The sequence below is a fragment of the Somniosus microcephalus genome, chromosome 13 (assembly GCF_052327205.1).
Source record: "Somniosus microcephalus isolate GS21.2 chromosome 13, FLI_Smic_1.0, whole genome shotgun sequence".
Lineage (NCBI taxonomy): Eukaryota > Metazoa > Chordata > Chondrichthyes > Squaliformes > Somniosidae > Somniosus > Somniosus microcephalus.
In genome coordinates this window covers 21041693-21054307 of record NC_140999.1, presented here as the reverse complement: position 1 = coordinate 21054307, position 12615 = coordinate 21041693, and the positions used below count along the sequence as shown (strand labels likewise).

At 45.2% G+C, this 12615-nt stretch overlaps 1 long non-coding RNA gene across 1 annotated transcript in view; it reads left to right on the top strand.

The window, feature by feature from the left end:
- Positions 1 to 386: 386 nt before the first annotated feature.
- LOC147108119 (uncharacterized) overlaps positions 387 to 12615 on the top strand; it is a 49119-nt gene continuing 36890 nt past the window's right edge. Inside the window, exon 1 of the long non-coding RNA XR_015080702.1 lies at positions 387 to 704. This is a non-coding gene — a long non-coding RNA (uncharacterized LOC147108119). The remainder of the gene's footprint in view (positions 705 to 12615) is intronic.

The window sequence follows — 12615 nt, the reverse complement described above, 5'->3', positions numbered from 1 at the left end:
ATATTGGCCAGGACACTGGGCATAACTCCCCAGCTCCTAGTGCCATGGGATCTTTTACATCCACCTGAGAGAGCAGCTTAATGTCTCATCTGAAAGACGGCACCTCCGACAATGCAGCACACCTTCAGTACTGCACTGGAGTGTTAGCCTAGATTTTGTGCTCAAGTCTCTGGTGTGAGGACTTGAACCTACAACCTTCATGACCCAGAGATGAGGGTGCTATCAACTGAGCCATGGCTGACACCATAGGGTCAAGAGCAAAAAGGTTATGGGGAGAGTGGATGAGCATAACCCCTTCTACCCAAAGAAATAAGGTTCAGCTAAATTCCAGTCAAGTTGGCAAAACCATTTTAATATACTGCTTGTGGTATTCAGGTGGGTAATAGCTGAAAAATTACTATCACCAGCACAGAGTCTGAGGCAGGATATCTGAACTAGTGCCAAAACAGTAAAGCAAAGGCCAGAAGGTCCTTTTTGTAAAAAGGTATGCAATGTCAGCATAGTTGCCTTTATCTAACATGGCTGGAGCTCTGTCCTGGTGAGAGCTGGGCCCTACCAGTTTACTGGGGTATCTTTTAAATAAAGAACTAAGTTGTTAAAGTTTTGAGTTGCCCATAACACTTCTCTTTTCAGATAGAAATATTTGGAGGAGGTGGTAACTGAGCCTGACGCTCCCTGCTTTACATGAAACATCCAGCGGAATGGTAAGCCATTACTGCTTCGCTCAGCACACTCGAAAATGGAAATCATTCAAATTGTGTGACCATACCAAAATGAAATGCTTATCATACCACCCACCCAAAAATTCCTCCCTACATTTCCTGTTTATGTGGGGTTACCCATATCATAGATTTATCATCGCTTTCAGACCTGTGAAAGGTGTTTGTGGCTTGTACCATGAGCCAGCAGTATGGGTTTCTCCAGTCTTGACCATTGACCTTCAATCCAAAATAAACACAATGATACTGAGTTTACAGATAGTGGTTTCTAGAATGATTTATATTTAGAACTAATTTCTATGAACCTACTATTAAGCTCCCAAAATCATATATTTTTGGATTTAACTTTTTACAAGTCTAGACACCACCTGATTGCTCAGGTGCACTGTCAATGAATTAGCTGAGACACGGACTATGATGCTCGCTGGTTCAATCCCCACTCTCAGCTGAGTTAGTTGATTTCTGCCTGGGTGATGACATGGCTGGGGGCAATTGTCTCAGTGCCCTTGAGTGAGGAATGGGAGACAGCAGCAAGGGTTGCCACTCATGATCTTTATGCAGCGATCTCTGGTGCAAAGTGCATCCCGGGTGACGATAGGATCGAAGAATTCATGGAGGAAGAGCTTGCCAACATTGATTGTCTAGGATCAGACGTCAAGAATGATGATTTTAGTGAGGTAGTGGAGGGTGCTCAGCATTAAGGGAACTTTTACTCAGTGCCTTTCAGGAGAGAAGGGGAGAAAACTAAAGGGATAAAAAGGACAAAAGAATACAGGAGAGAAATTGTTGTAAATGAAATATTTATTATGTTAAATGATTAGCTTCCTACATTGCTACAACAGTTTGTTGTCAAGGGAAAATGAATAGTCACAATTCTATGTATATCCTAATAGTTTTTACATGCTTAATTTAGCCAGCAGTACTTTAAATAAAGCATTAAATAAATAGACTGTTACAGAACAATCATCTAGGTTAATAATTCAGCACAGATGATTTGTACAAAGCATGTAGACGTAATGACGTGGATTAAAGCGGAGTCATTGGAAGTCCAGAGCAAGTTTCTGCTCAGTCTCCTCTGCCTCTTACGGTCTTCAGGCATTTGAAACCCAAACTTGCCATCTACAAGATTACTGTTAATATGAGTGGGCAAACATTAAACGTGTTCACATGACACCTTTCTGTCCGCTATTCTAATGCAGGTGTTAACCTGTTCATTTTAAATCGGTTAACCTGTTTTTTTTTAAACGGACAAATGAAGGATCACAAATAACTTGTTTACTCGATTTATCCATCTTCCCTCCTACTGTTTCCAACCTTGGTGGCATCCTGCATGAAGAACCTTGTCCCTTGACCCAGGTTTCTCAATGGAGACAATCTGCAGCTGTTTGACTTTGGAGTGTCTTGTGCCAAGGGCGGTATGATGCTGAAGTGACTGTTTAACTTTCTCATTTCCATTTCCTTCTTCACCCCCTCATCAGTGAATAAATATTAGTTTAATGTCGCATGTGGCCTGAATTATTGAGTCTGTGTGAAGGACAGCACGTGCTGCATTGAGAAACGGATCATTCAATGATCAAGATTCGTATTTTTTATTGAATGGGATTTGAATTTATATTTAAATAAAGCCTGTCTGTTGTGAGAAGCTGCTTTCCATTGAAACTTAGCGCTAAAACTCCAAAGAGTTGCAGTCCTTCCTTGTAGATTGTGACATGTGTTGATAATGTCACTGCTGATACTGTGGACCCTTCTTCTACGTTGCACACCGTATAAGCAATTAGCATTATGACAGAGGAGTTTGTGAGTCATTTTGCCCATTTAAGTTATTGTGCACAGGCAATTATTATAGGAATTATAGTAGTTTATGCTACGAAAGTGGGAGAAGCATAACAATCATGTGAGAGGTATAACTGTGAGCATTAAGTGAAAATCGCACCCCAAAGTGGGAGTGTTGGAATGCACATGACATCGTACAATGAATCCGCTTAAGTGTGCTATTGAATTTGTGTTCTCTTTCCTGATACAACGGTAATTAAATTCTGCCATTATAAAAATAAACCTGAATCAAAGAAAGCTTTGGTTCCCGGTCTCATTGCACCATCTTCCTTTGGATTACCTCAGAGCATTGGGCTTGCTTTCTTCTCGTACCTTCCCTTGAACAAAGGGCTGCTGCTCTCATTTTCAAGCTGATGACTAAAGTCGACATCCTGGATGATTCAGTGTGTAAATGCAATGCTTGGATTACAGACCAGGGAGGTTCCCACATTCGATCCGCGGTCGTTGCTGGATTACCCGATTTCACAAGGATGGTATTTGAAGTACCACGACTGAACTCAATGCTCCTGGAATAGGGAGGGGTGGAAAACCATAAGTGTCAGCCTAGATTTTGTGCGAAAGCCCCTAGGGTGGGATTTGAACCCACAACCTTCATTACACACAGAGGCAAGAGCGCTGCTGAGCCATAGCATCAGGCAGGGTTCCTGTGTTTGATTTGTCATTTTGTGACCCTGCTGAAAAGGATGTGTTTACACATGCGGACATCCTGGAGCTTGGCTGTGATGCACCCTCCCTCCCCTACGGTTAAATAGTCTGCTGACTCTCACTACCTAGGATCACACCTAAGAATGGTCACTTGAATGAGGTACCAGAGGGCTACACACAGCCATGGAGCCACACTACAAAAAGAAATGGGGAAAACAAATGGTCAGACGATGAATGTAGAAATCACAGGATCTAGTCGAGAAAGCACTGGCAAATGAATAAACAGGATTAAAACAAAACCTTTCAAAAGGGAACTGGATAAATATTTGAAGGAGTGAAAATGTGCAGGGCTATGGGGAAAGAGCCGGGGAGTGGGGCTGATTGGATAGCTCTTGTAGAGAGCCGGCACAGGCTCAATGGGCTGAATGGCCTCCTTCTGCGCTGCATCATTCTATGATTCTATTGCAAACACCTCTGACACATGTGGAATCTGTCATTATTCAGTAAAACAAAATAAATAGAATTTGCTCAGCAACAAAGAAAGATAGACTAAGATTTAGGAATGAGTCAAGATTCGAGAGCAGATTGAACAGAATTAGAGAGCAACTGCCACACACCACTAGAGATATGCTATCAGCTGTCATTTCAGCTGATCATTTCTGCAATATTGCTGGACATTTTGACAACTTAAAAAAATATAACATGTGCTAACTCACAGGATAAGAAAAATAGATCTATTGGATGAACACAACTTGCAATTTTAACTATCATAAGGAATGAGACCAACTCAGACGTAGGGATGTGACATTTGGGGATCAAAAGCCCCTCTTTTCTTGAAAAATGAAAAACAAGTATTCCTCTTTTTCAATATCCCAGAATCATTAACAAAAATGCAGGACTGCACGATCTTAAGTATGATTCCTACAAAAAAGGTGTTTAATGGCATCCAATCATGATGTACTTGTAATATTGATCGTATGCAGCTGGCAAGCTGGCTCCTCTCAAATAGGGGAGCACATAAAAACAGAGTGCATGAGTCATATACAACAGCCAGCTCATGGATGAAATGGGGGAAGGCCGACACAACCCCTAAAAAGGAGACATCTCAAAGAGCAATGTGCAAAGCAAAGAAAAGGCCTGGGTAAAGGACTATGGCCACGGTCACCACTTCAAATAGAAGGAGCAAGTTAAATTCCTGTTTATTACATTGGATTTCAGGATTTTTATTAGTATTTTGGGATCACTTCTGCAGTTCAGTTTGTTCTTCTGTGAAATGTTACTTTTCATTCCCCTCCATCCCAAACTATCTCTAACTCACGCTGCCAATACCTCCTTTCAGTTAAATCCTCCACCTGCATTTGGATGGATAACAATTTAAAGCTGTTAAGTAAGTCTGGCCAGGCAGGAGATCTGAAGAGAAATTTGGTTAGGAAGGAACATTCTCAATTAAATTCAGGATTCCAAGGCTACTCACTAGGTAGGCTGTAAGAGGCACAAAGGAATCAGCAAGCGAGGAAAGATCATCACCATATACTGAGGTCAGACCCACAGTCTGTCTCCCTTATAAGATCTTACTTCTGACATATTAAGGAGTATCTTAATTAGCTTGTATTTTGACATGAGGCTGTGCTTTCCAGCTATTCGTTCCTTATTAATGCTTCTTAGTGCAGTATTTCTTGTGAGTGCAATGTTCCCTGCCTCCCAGCTGGCTGACTTCACCAGAAAAGCTATCACAGGTCATATCTTCTGCACGTGCATTGAAATAGTGTGTTGCACACCCTGTTACTCATGGCTGCTCCTGTATACCATGGCCCTCCTAACCTTTCAACCATGCAACCACTTCTCATTCGAGTCCATGATAAGGCCTCTGTTGGTGGAAATATTGGGCAGTATGAAACATAGGGATACAATTATGACAGGATTCACCAGCGCTTATTTGTAAGGTTCCCCCTAACTATTAATGCCTGCTCAATGACACGCGACTTGTATCTGTTCTCTGCTGGGATTCAAGAATTGTCATATCAGCCATCTTTACCAATTTCTCCAATCAGCTAGCAGTTCATTGTCTCAGAATAAAAATATAATTTGCAATTCCATAGAAGTGTGCATTAATGAGCATTATTTCTGCTAGTGATCACGTAGCATTTGGATATTGATGTTGAAATAATAGCCCTTCATGTTTAGGTATGCTATCAGCCTGTCTGTGGGCAGATGCTCAATGACGTGCATGCATTCAGTCATGTTCTGTATCTTGGGGCTGGATTTTGCCAATGGGGGTGCGTTGGAGGCGGGACTGCTGCTTGTCGGGTTTTAGTCCCGCCTCCATCGACTTGTGGCCAACCCACGCTATTTTCCCTTGATTGACCTTGTTAAGCCCGCCCAACGGGCTTAGCAGGCCAATTAAGGGGAAGCCGGTTACAGATAACGTCAGCGTATGACGTTTCATCTGTCAAAAATTTTTGTCAGATGAATTGTCAACGTTTGCCAGCTCTGTGAAGCTGTCAAACACTGACATTCTCTGTTGTTTGATGAGTTCTTGTATTCAAGACTCATCAAACCTCTTTTGTGAGCAGAAATGAGATGGTTGTTGCATCGGAGAATGCAGCAGCCATCTGTCATCTCTGCCGTGAGATGCGAGACTCTCCGGTTCCCCAACTGTTGAAGCCTGCAGGAAGAAACAAAGGTAAGTAAACATTTTCTATCACTTTTCACTCACCTCACATACTCACCTCTCCACACTTGCACCCATCACTCACCTCCACAGCGCACTTTTGGACCCCTCCGACTCCCGCAGACCCACTGCTCGCCTCGGTGACCCTGGCAGGGTTTCCTGACATTGGGACGCCCGCACCTCTGCTGGAAAAATGGGGATAATCCTCTTAACTGCCTGTTATTGAGTGGCTGTAATCCCCTTCCCACCTGCAGGAGACAGGACCCGGCGCGGGTCGGCTACCCGCCTCCCGGGAAGATGGCACGGAGGCGGGTTGGGGACGGAATGGGTACCCGCCCCCAGATTCTGCCATTTTCCCGGCAGTCCCGCCTCAAAACCCACCTCCCCAGGGCTGGCAAGATCGCACCATGGTGTTTCCAGCAATTTGGTAAAACTTTTGCTGCCTTTGCTATTGTTGGTAGTCACTGCTGAAGTATCTCTACATAGTAGGTGGCAAAGCAGAATGCCAATGATTTATCACATTAATATATGGCAAACTGGTTGGTTTCTCTTACGTCTCCAATGGGTGTCTGAAAGGTCCCTGAGGCATAACAATACAGGTCATTTGTGATCTTCACTGATACTGGTAGTACAATGTGGATGGTTGACCATATGATGGGTGATTATATGTCCCTTTGGGCCAGATGTCGTCTGCAGTCACTGCCTTCTTTTTGAAACCGAGTCTTTTCAAGCACAGGTGGCTGACTCTGTTGTGGTACTCCTGTTGAAAAGTGCCGGGTGTGACCAGATGTTAAATAATTGTTTTTCCAATGAGTTTCTAATGGTGTGTAATAGTTCGTGACTTCCCATTGATTGGCCTTTAACAAGGCCTTAATAAGTGTTATTATTTGGGCTTCTTCCCAATACTCATACTCAATGCAAAAGTCAGCTTCCATGGGTAAGCCTGCACTTTCCCGTGAACTGAAGCATAACCTTTATGTGGGAAGTTAATGGGATAGCATGCCACATGACAAACCAGACTGATACCTGGGATGGCAGGAATGACGTATGAGGAGAGATTGGGTCGATTGGGCTTATACTCGCTGGAGTTTAGAAGAATGAGAGGGGATCTCATTGAAACTTGTAAAATTCTAACAGGACTGGACAGACTGGATACAGGAAGGATGTTTCCGATGGCCGAGGAGTCCAGAACCAGGGGTCACAGTCTAAGGATAAGGGGTAAGCCATTTAGGACAGAGATGAGGAGGAATTTCTTCACCCAAAGAGTGGTGAACCTGTGGAATTCTCTACCACAGAAGGCAGTGGAGGCCAATTCATTAAATATATTCAAGAAGGAGTTGGATATATTTCTTAAGGCTAAAGGGATCAAGGGATATGGGGAGAAGGCAGGGACCGGGTACTGAATGTGGATGATCAGCCATGATCTCATTGAATGGCAGAGCAGGCTCGAGGGGCCGAATGGCCTACTCCTGCTCCAATCTTCTAAACAATGAACCCGTATACTACTGAGGTATGCAATTTAAATAGTATGGCTTGCCCATTGTGTTCTCCAAATCGCTACAGTAGATGGAGAAATTTGATGTTGGCAGACAATATATCTCAGGCTAAACTATTAATTTAATTTATTGTTGGAAGTTAAAGAAAGACTTGCATTTCATATAGCGCCTTTCACGACCAGCGGATGTCCCAACGCGCTTTACAGCCAATGAAGTACTTTTTGAAGTGCGGTCACTGCTGTAATGTAGGAAACACAGCAGCCAATTTGCGCACAGCAAGCTCCCACAAACAGCAATGTGATAATGACCAGATAATCTGTTTTATTTAATTAAACAGAAGCAAGCAAAAAAATCAGTCAGCAGATAAAAATAACAAAATAGTCCTTAATTCAATACTTCAAAACCACTTTTTACCAAAATAACAAGAGTCCATTGATGATTTTAAATGGAGCCCTCCTCTGGCTTTACAGAATTCTAACTCACCACAGTGACTTGAACTTGTGAATCAACTTTGTGATGCAAGAGAATTAAAGCAGCAGCCAAAGCTTGTCATGTTTATTCTCAGTTGCCTCTGATCCAAACCTACCAATTAAGTCAGATTTCAAAGACTCAAAGGCTGCCTCTCGGGTACCTGATTCAAGCATTTCTCACACTTCCACAACAAAGCAATGTGGTCACAATAGGCAGGAGTCTTGCTACTCTGACACTGCCTGGTGGGACAGCCAATACAGTTAAAGGCTTGATCATTTCCAGACAGCAGGCACCACTGTGAGGTTGTAAGCCCGTCTGTACCTGGCACTAAAGAAAGAAAGACTTGCATTTATATAGCGCCTTTCACGACCACCAGACATCTCAAAGTGCTTTACAGCCAATGAAGTACTTTTGGAGTGTAGTCCCTGTTGTAATGTAGAAAACGCGGCAGGCAATTTGTGCACAGCAAGCTCCCACAAACAGCAATGTGATAATGACCAGATAATCTGTTTTTAGTGATGTTGATTGAGGGATAAATATTGGCCAGGACACCGGGGAGAACTCCCCTGCTCTTCTTCGAAATAGGGCCATAGCATCTTTAACGTCCACCTGAGAGGGCAGACAGGGCCTCGGTTTAACGTCTCATCCAAAAGACAGCACCTCCGACAGTGCAGCACTCCCTCAGTACTACACTGGAATGTCAGCCTAGATATTTGTGCTCAAGTCCCTGGAGTGAGTAGAACTGGAACCCACAACCTTCTGATTCAGAGGTGAGAGTGCTGCCCACTGAGCCATAGCTGACACTGCAGAGGCTTGGGATAGTGGCAAATGGAATAAATGGCAAGTATAAGCAACTGACAGGCTGTTGATCAATATTGATTATTCCCATCACCTGGACGAGTTATATACCTTCCAACACTTGTTGGACAACACAAAAAGCGCTCTACAAAGTGGCAATTGCATGATCCTATGTTCCCCGTGAAGTGTGGGCTGGTGAGAGAGCTACAATGCTATAGCTCCAGTTCTCTGACTCATACCTCTTGTGAATGAGGCTTTCCTCTGGGAGCTTAGGGCTGCAGAACGAGCACCTGATGTGCGTCTGAGGATTGAATTAAATCTATTTTGATCTGATGAGGGACTGTTTACAGAGTCAAAAATAAAGGTGGGACATCCTCTTTGAACGTCCACTCCAGATGTCTATTTCCATACACTTAGGCACTCGCATATAAATAAATTCTGAACAGTCACAGCATCAGCCATGGTTTCCATTTTAAAAATCTGAATGCTTAGGCCTACCTATCAATTCAGATAAAAAATATAGAGATTCTCATAACTTTAAACTTAACAGCTAAGCACAGACACACTTCTCCCCAGATTTTAATACTTTCACATGCTGAGGTTTTCAAAATATATTTATTGCACAAAGGTATTTTTGGCACTTTAGCTGTCATGGAAAGCAAACCACAGGAGTTACACTTTTCCATTTGAACTCTTTGGGAGGTTGCTGTAGTGTTTCTATACAAAACGTAGTTTATTTGGAGAACATTTTGAGCTATAAAATATTCCAATGTTTCCACATATTTCACTGACTCTTCATATAATTCTAGATTAGAAATTTATATAGAGTTCAGTGGACTGCAGGACAAGCAATTCCCATAGAGGATCCAATGTGCCCAACCAAATCGCCCTTAAAATCTGTTGTAATTTTGACTTTCGTTTGGTAATTGTCCATGTTTGTAGTCTGACCTTGATATGTCCATGTCTACATATCTAAAAGGGTCAGATGTACAGTGTTCCACTGCAAATAATCAGTTCTTTCTGAAGTCCAATTTGTTTCAAACCTAAGTGTGAGTTTGTACTGATGATTGCGTTTAGATGCAGAAGAATGATTTTATTTAAGGAACAAAAGCTAATTGCTTCTGGGAAGTTACTGAACACTGCATAGTATGAAGGGATGGAACCAACACAAGTTTCAAATATATTTATACATGTAGCAGTATGGCATTGTCAGAGTGGCCCAGTGATGGCAATCTCACCTCTTAGTCAGTAGGTTGTGGGTTCAAGGTCCACTCCAGGATTTGATTACATAATCTAGGCTGATACTTCAGTCTTCTTAGGCAGTCCCTCGGAACCGAGGAGGACTTGCTTCCACACTAAAAATGAGTTCTCAGGTGACTGATGAGTCCAATGCGGGACCAACAGTCTCTGTCACAGGTGGGGCAGACTGTGGTTGAAGGGGCGGGCGGGTGGGGTTCTTGGGTTGACGTGCGCTCCTTCCGCTGTTTGCGCTTGGCTTCTGCTTGCTCCCAGCGAAGAGACTCGAGGGGCTGGATTTTCATTCTGGAGGCGTGTAGGAGGCGTGACTACAACTTTTGGGGTTGTAGTCCCGCCTCCATCGAGTTGTGGCCAACCCACGCGATTTTCACTTGATTGACCTTGTTGAGCCCACCCAGTGGGCTCAGCAGGCCAATTAAGGGCCACCCGGCAACAGGTGACATCACAGATTGACATTTCATCTGTCAAGAGCTTTTGACAGATGAAATATCAACGTTTCACAGCACTTTGAAGCTGTCAAACACTGACAATCTGTACTCCAAGTTAATTCCTTCCTCTCAGGCTGATTTAGAGATCACTCCAGAACAGAAAGCTGAATGCTGCAACTTTTGACAGCTCGCGGCCATTCTGCTTTCTGTGCCGGTGAGATGAGGGACTCCCGAGACCTGAAGGAAGGAATGCTGTAAAGGTAAGTAAAACTTCTTTAAACACTTTACACACACCAAACACACTTACCTCTTCACTCATGCACCCATCACTCACCTGAACACCGGACATCTCAAACCCTCCAAGTCCTTCAGCCCGACGGTCCGCCTCGCTAACTTGGCGTGGTTTGGAGCCGTCGGGAATCCCACACTTCAGAAATAAAAATAGGGATTAGGCTAATAACTGCCTGTTAACTACCTGTTAACAGGCAATTAATTGGCACTAATTCCCTTCCCGCCTCGGGGAGGTGGCTCCCAGCACAGGTCGGGTTTCCGCCTCCTTTGAAACTGGCATGGAGACGGTTTGGGGTGGGATGGGTTCATGCCCCCCAATTTTGAGATTTTAACCCCCCACACGCCTCCAATCCCGCCTCCACGGCCCAATGAAAATCTTGCCCGAGGTGTTTGGCGCCTTCCCGGATGCGTCTCCTCCACTTTGTGCGGTCTTGGGCCAGGGATTCCCAGGTGGCAGTGGGGATGTTGCATTTTTTCAAGGAGGCTTTGAGGGTGTCCTTGAAGCATTTCCTCTGCTCCAAGTAGAGCGCTTGATTTGGAAGTCTCGTATCGGGCAAGCGGACGATGTGGCCCGTCCATCGGAGCTGATCGAGCGTGGTCAAAGCTTCGATGCTGGGGATGTTGGATGAGAGAGAGAGAGAGAGACTCCAGGTTGATTTCCTGACTCTGAGAGCTGATAGATCTCTGATGGGCCTCATTACCTCTATAGTTCTTGAGCATTGACTGTCCTTTGCACTGTTTCTGTCATGAAAACCTCTCAGACCTGCAACGCTGTTTTAACACCAGGGCCTAGAAATTCAGTTGGTTGCTCCAGCAGTTAGCGCCTTAAGAGAAGTGAATTTCGGGCGCTATGCGTGTAGCGCCCGTGCGCAGCGCAGTTTGCGCCTCGCCCCAAATTAAGTGGACCCTTAGCGCCGGCGTAAAGTTTAGCGCCCGCCCGGCTGTGCGCGCAGAAAATGACGTCACATCCTCGTGCAATGCCCTTTGCGCGCCCCGATTCCAAACTTCAGTCGGACCGCCCCATTGTGCGGCTGGCGGCCAGAGCGTTTGTAAAATGGAACGCAACACAGCCGACGCGGGCCCCGGGGAGCGCAAATTAAAGGGCACGTACCCTGCAGTATAAAGGGCAGCCATTTTGCAGCAAACACTCTTGTGCAACGGATTTCTGGACACACAACAAGGAGGAGAGCTAACTGGTTTCGTGCAGCAATAGCTCAGGTGTTTTTGGACTCAGGCCAAAGCGCTGCAAGTGCCCTGTTGGAAATTTGACTGTTTGCCAGCATTTGATGGGGGCTGCATGGGGTGCCAACGCGGAGTTTCAGCGCCATGTGCGTAGGGCTCGCAGACGCGGGGTCAGAGGGGCAGCCCTGGCTAGAGGCAGAGGGGGCAACAGGCGTCGGCAACATAGGCCTTACCCAGTCAGGGTATACCGCCAGCAGCGCTCCTACCTCACCATGAGTGGCGCGCGATGTGTAAGAAGGCTGAGATTCCGAAAGGAGGTGGTTGCAGAGATCTGCCACCTGCTTCGCAGAGATCTGCGTCCAAAGCTCAGGTGCAGGACGTCTCTGTCGGTGGAAGTGAAGGTGACGGTGGCATTGAACTTCTATGCCACCGGCTCCTTCCAATCCGCTGTTGGGGACATAGCGAACATATCCCAGTTCGGCGTGCATCGCTGCATCCGCCAGGTGACCGATGCCCTTTTCAGAAGGAGACGCCAATTCATCTCCTTCCCCATGGCCCTGGAGAGCCAGCATCAGCGTGCAGTGGGATTTGCTAGACTCGTGGCCTTCCCCTTGGTGCAGGGCGCCATTGACTGTACGCATGTGGCTTTGCGGGCACCTCTGGAGCATGGCGAGCAGTATCGCAACCGGAAGGGCTACCATTCTCTCAATGTGCAGCTGGTGTGTGACCACAAGCAGCGCATCCTGGCTGTCAATGCCTGCTTTCCAGGCAGCTGCCACGATGCCTTTATCCTGCGGCAGAGTACTGTGCATGACATGTTCGAG